This window comes from Tursiops truncatus, chromosome 2 (assembly GCF_011762595.2).
Source record: "Tursiops truncatus isolate mTurTru1 chromosome 2, mTurTru1.mat.Y, whole genome shotgun sequence".
Lineage (NCBI taxonomy): Eukaryota > Metazoa > Chordata > Mammalia > Artiodactyla > Delphinidae > Tursiops > Tursiops truncatus.
In genome coordinates this window covers 34,789,931-34,795,930 of record NC_047035.1, presented here as the reverse complement: position 1 = coordinate 34,795,930, position 6,000 = coordinate 34,789,931, and the positions used below count along the sequence as shown (strand labels likewise).

Here is a 6,000-nt window from a genome sequence, read left to right as displayed (position 1 = left end):
GACAATCTGACAGGGAAGCCACAGAGAAAAGCAAAGACAAATAACCTAATCATGTATCTTCAAGAGAGAGAAGAACTTCAGAGAGAGAATACCATGCAGTTCTTTACATTCATTCATTCACCCAACAATTACTGAGTGCCTACTACAGCATGTGTCAGAATATACTAGAAGCTGGAGGTATGAAGATAAAGAGGCCTCTGCCCTCTAAGAATCCTACCTTCTTTAGAAGTTTTTCTTCATAGAAGCACAAAGCGGCTTAAATATGTTTAAGTCTCTGAAAATTGGGATGTTGGTAGATTGAATGATAAATTGTCACTTGAATGATAAATGATAGTGTTTTCAACTGTCTCAGTATGATATCTTTTCCATGGTGATCCTATGACTAAATTGGCTTTTCTCTCCAGGGAAGCCTCTGAAAACTTCACGTGGCAACCAGAACTACTGCTCCTGAGCTGTGCAGCTCCACAGGAATGCTAGCAACACCTAACCCCAGGGTTAGGGGCTGACCTTCAGGGCTGCTGCTTCCCAGCGTTCTTCTCTTACTTCAGAGACTATGTCAGCACATTATGATGCAGGAGCCTTAGAACAATGCCCAGGGAAGTCTGGCCTCCTGTGCTTGTTTTACTAAGTGGTAAGTTGCCTGTCCAGTAGACTGAAAATACCTGCCAAAGAAATGTGAAAAGAGTTGGAAACGTGCTAGTTGGAGACTTCTAGTAGACATCCAGGAGATCTCCAGATCTGTTTCATCCTCACCTCTATGTAAGTGACTGTCTGCCTACTGCAACTTTGGTGTGAACCTGAGAGAGAAGGAAAGGATAGTTCGATGAATTCTCATAATTCGAGGGCAAAATGTCTATTCTTTTTCCACCTTCCCCTTTTCCTTAAAGTTTCATTTCCTTCTAGTTTCAACCAGAGCAAGCAAGAAATCTCAGAGACTTAACACCTGGTTACTGAATTTCTTTTTCTTAAAAATAGTTTCATTGAGAGTTTCTTTGAAAACAAGTTTTCTGATGATTTTTACATTTTGATTTTTCAAACTTTCTTCCATAAGTGACTGAATTGAATGAATTTGTGGAAATATGGTCATTTTAAATTATTCAAATGAGAGAGAAGATCTAGAACACAGGGCTTTTCTGTTCAAAGCTAAAAGGTTAGCTGGGGCCCCATTGTCAGAAGAGAGGGACGCCACAACAGTTATATCTTCTCTAAGGTTCAACCAGAATTGCAACCTATGACTGTGATGGACCAATACTAAAAATATGTTTACTGCTGTGTTAAGAATCTTAGAAAAAAACTAAGTAAATGCTATGCTTCAAAGTGCTACAGAGAACTAACCTCCAAGCTCCAAGTATCACAGAGACCAGTTCTAATGAGTGACAGGTAAACCCCATCATTCAAGAGCTTTCACATCATTATGGAAATAACACAACAAAAGAAAAAAAGAGAAACTATGTGGTAGGTATATGGGTGTTCACTATAGAATTTTTTCAGCTTTGTTATAGCTTTGAAAATGTTTTATCATAAAATATCAGTGCGGGGAAAGACTACATGGAAGTGGTATTATTTTCAGGGCATTTATAGACACACTCTCTGATTTCAGTGGTCAGAAAAGCCAATGAAAACACTTGCATGCTAGCTCCCAGACTTTCACTCTCTCCCCTTCCCAATTTCCATTAAAACTCAAGCTGTTGAGGAGGACCTTCAAGATGGTGGAGGAGTGAGATGTGGAGATCACCTTCCTCCCCACAAATGCATCAGAAATACATCTACATGTGGAACGACTCCTACAGAACACCCACTGAACGCTGGCAGAAGACCTCAGACTTCCCAAAAGCCATGTGGCTGACAGGGTCTTGGTGCTCTGGCCCGGTGTCAGGCCTGTGCCGCTGAGGTGGGAGAGCCAAGTTCAGGACATTGAACCACCAGAGACCTCCCGGCTCCACATAATATCAAATGGTGAAAGCTCTCCCAGAGATCTCCATCTCAATGCTAGGACCCAGCTCCACTCAACGACCAGCAAGCTACAGTGCTGGACACCCCATGCCAATCAACTAGCAAGACAGGAGCACAACCTCACCCATTAGCAGAGAGGCTGCCTAAAATCATAATAAGGTCACAGACACCCCAAAACACACCACTGGATGCGGTCCTGCCCACCAGAAAGACGAGATCCAGCCTTATCCAACAGAAGACAGGCACTAGTCCCCTCCACCAGGAAGCCTACACAACACACTGAACCAACCTTAGCTACTGGGGGCAGACACCAGAAACAACGGGAACTACAAACCTGCAGCCTGAGAAAAGGAGGCCCCAAACACAGTAAGTTAAGCAAAATGTCAGGCTGCCCTTCTGTGATCTCCCCACAAGAAAGCACAGCAGAGCACAGGAGACTCATCAGAGGGAGAACCTTGAATCATCCACTGCCCTTTAACAGAAAACTATTTCCCAAACATCGGTTGAACCATTGCGTGCAGTTCGTTTTGGCACATCTTACAAGAGACTGTGATGTTCCAAATAGGTCCACACCATGATTGGTAACTGCTGTTTTTTAAAATATCTAATGTCATGGGAAAATATTATATATATTATATTATATAGCTAAAGCAATTTGTAAAACTGGAAAGATATGAGATATATATGGATATATATATATATATATATATATATATATATATATACCAAAACTTTAATACTATCTCCAGTTTTTAAGAGTGGTCCTAGTAAATAGTTAACAGCTGACCCTGCTTTTGGACCACTGACAAAACACGTGTGCACTGCCACACAGTTGGTTTCACAGAACGATTCATATGCCGTAAGAGCAGTGCTATCTTGATTAATTAACCAGCATAACTGAAGAGGTTAGGGGTGGAGGCTTTGGTATACAGAGAGATAATCTCAAATCACAGTTACAACAAAACTAGTTAAAATTCAGCACACATTTACCATCCGTACACATAATTCAAAAGTATCGAAGTATTTCCAGAACAAATATTTAGCAACAAACAATAAAAAGCATCAAACCAGAGAAGATAAAATATATGGTTACATTCTTTGTTCCTTAGCTGACGCCTACCTTTGTTCCGGGGTTCGAAGGGGACAAGAGGGGCCAGGCCTGGTCTTGGCTACCAATCCCCTGGAGCCCTTCCTTCTCCTCATTCTCTCCTCCCTCTCTGTGACCTTGGATCCACAGCTACACCTGCTCCCCTGGGAGATCATCCTCTCTCTGGAGGAACTGTTCTCAGATCCAGGGATTCTGGAACCCACATAAATGACTGTGCTGCGAAAGGGCCACAGGGCACATACAGACTAGCATGTGTTTGTGAACAGTAGACATACCCTCCAATATGTGGATGTTGTCACTTTGTTAAGTGATTTTTTTCCCCAAAAATGTGTACTCTATCATCCACTTGTGGATGAGCAAGAGTCAACTACTGTGTTTTATCAAATCTGAGATCCATCAATTATAAGATACATCATTATACTATGGACCACTGAGAAAGAAAAAAAATGCAGCTAATTATGTGACTCAATGCTTTCTTACTACTTGGGATTCTTCCACACAATATTTATCTGTCACTCTGTGTGCCCTCATCCTCTGTGCATTTCTTAGAGGAGTGCTCCACTCTGGTCTCTTGGACCTTCTTCCAAGCCTCTGATGTGCATTCTGCAAGTTTTATACAGAAACTTTCTCAATCTTACAAGAAGGTGTCAACAAAAGATTTTCAGGTACCCATTGGGAACACATTTTAAATGGCAATTAAATGCAACGCATGCAGTACAACCAATGTACCTAATTTAATGTGAACAACCATGACTAAGTCCATGCAGGTACAGCCAAATGACAACCACCATGCAATTGTCCCTGCCAGTGGAGAGTGATCACAAGGCACACTCCATTTCACAGTTTTTAAGCTGAGGAAATTCCTTCATTCCTTAGAATGAATGAAACTTGGGAAATATGAAACTAACAGTGATCAAGAAGGAACCCAGCCTGGCAAACACTGAGGAGATTATACTTTTGGACACAGGGTCAAGTGTGGTGGACCAGCACAAGCAGCTACAGGTGCTCACTGTGCAATAGCCGTGCTATTCAGTGTTTTTTATACATTGGTGCATCCAGTGGTCCCAACACTGAGTTGAGTCGGGTGTTGTTTTTTTTTTAATTTCATTTTTTAATATTTATTTATTTATTTATGGCTGCGTTGTGTCTTCATTGCTGAGCGCAGGCTTTCTCTAGTTGTGGCAAGCGGGGGCTACTCTTCATTGAGGTGTGCGGGCTTCTCATTGCGGTGGCTTCTCTTGTTGCGGAGCAAGGGCTCTAGGCGCGTGGGCTTCAATAGTTGTGGCGCACGGGCTTAGTTGCTCCGCGGCATGTGGGATCTTCCCGGACCAGGGATCGTACCCGTGTCCCCTGCATTGGCAGGCAGATTCTTAACCCCTGTGTCACCAGGGAAGTCCCGAGTTGGGTGGTTTTATCCTCACTTTATAGATGAGGAAATTGAGCTCAGGGATATTAAATAACATGCCAAGGTCACCAACTGGCAGGTGACAGAGCCCAAATATGAACCTGGATGTGTCTGACTCCAGATTCTTTATATCCCCACCACACCAGTTTCCATACTGGCCTTACAGCACTTGAGTTCTGAGAGCAATTATAGTTGTAGTTTACCTGGTCCCAGGTATTCCTGAAGGGGTTATTTCAGAATTTTATGGAGAGGAAAAAGGAGTGTCTATGGTGTCTGCAACCACAATACGGTGTGAGAACTACATACTCGTGACAAAATAGTATGAGCATATGTAAGTGTACACATGTACACAACTACCAGTTGGGATGGTAGAGAGTTGAATAGAGTGCTGTGGCTCTTTATAGGAAGACAATAACCCAGGCTCCTTACGACCCTCCATGGCACAACGGTTATTTGAGTCCATATTACTAGCTTTGTCACATTATAGAATATCCTCATGACTATAGGAGCCCAGGATTTCACTTATTTGACAGTTTCAGGCCAGCTATGGGCTACAGACTCATGACTGTCTGATTCTACCCACCAAAAACCGTGATTGGCACCATCGCCAACAGCTCAGCTCAAATACAGACAGCAACCTTCTGACTACTAGTGTAATTAGAGGAACTCTTTTTTTTCTTTTTTTAATTTCAGCATGGGCAAAAGCCTTTATTTATTTATTTTAATTTTTTTTTTTTTTTTGGCCACTCAGTTCCCTGACCAGGGATCGAACCCGTGCCCCCTGCAGCAAAAGCACGGAGTCATAGCCACTGGACTGCCAGGGAAGTCCCTAGAGGAGCTCCTTTTAAGGCATGGTCCTCATGTAGTAAATAAAAGTAAGGATTAGTATTTTCTTCCTTTGTACACTTTATTTTCCATTTCTTGCCTCCTTCACAGAAGACTTCATCATTAAAAGGAGGAAGCCCAAAATGAAGTGAGTTAAAAACTTTGTCTCTGAGAGGACTGTGGCTTGATCCTGAGTTGAGGTAAGAGGTGATGGTGCGTATGGCTGGCGGGGTGTGGGGGACCACGTAGAGCTACACTGTCACATGCGCCCTCACCCTTGCTCTCTCTCTCCCTTCGCTTTCTACTTACTCCACTTTCCAGGCTTTCTCTTTCTCCTTTCCTCTTCTGGGAATGACGCTGTACCAAAGACACTGCTTACAGGGATCAGCTTTTCTAGACCTCAAGCAGGTACACGTGAACTGATAGTAGAGAGTCTGGGCTGATAGGGACAAAAGCGTAACAATCACAGCTGTTCTGGGAAGTGAAGGGTGAATAGTTGATGTGATATTGCTGGTAACCCTGAACCAAAAGGCAGCCGACCTTTGCTTTCCTTCCTCCGTCATACCTTGCTCTCATCTAAAAATGCACCTTTCTTGTGATTTCTTGTCAGATTCTAGGAGATCCCCGTATATTTAGGCCCCAAAGAATCCAGTTGATGTTTTCAGCACTTGCTGTGTCCTCTAATTCTCTAAGGCAGCTTCATTGTTTC

At 42.9% G+C, this 6,000-nt stretch overlaps 1 protein-coding gene across 1 annotated transcript in view; it reads left to right on the top strand.

Moving 5' to 3' along the window:
* Positions 1 to 351: 351 nt before the first annotated feature.
* The window catches only part of GARIN2 (golgi associated RAB2 interactor family member 2), a 30,544-nt gene continuing 24,895 nt past the window's right edge, over positions 352 to 6,000 (top strand). Inside the window, exons 1-2 of the mRNA XM_073800344.1 lie at positions 352 to 759; positions 5,403 to 5,491. The gene's annotated coding sequence lies outside the window, so the exon portion shown is untranslated. The remainder of the gene's footprint in view (positions 760 to 5,402; positions 5,492 to 6,000) is intronic.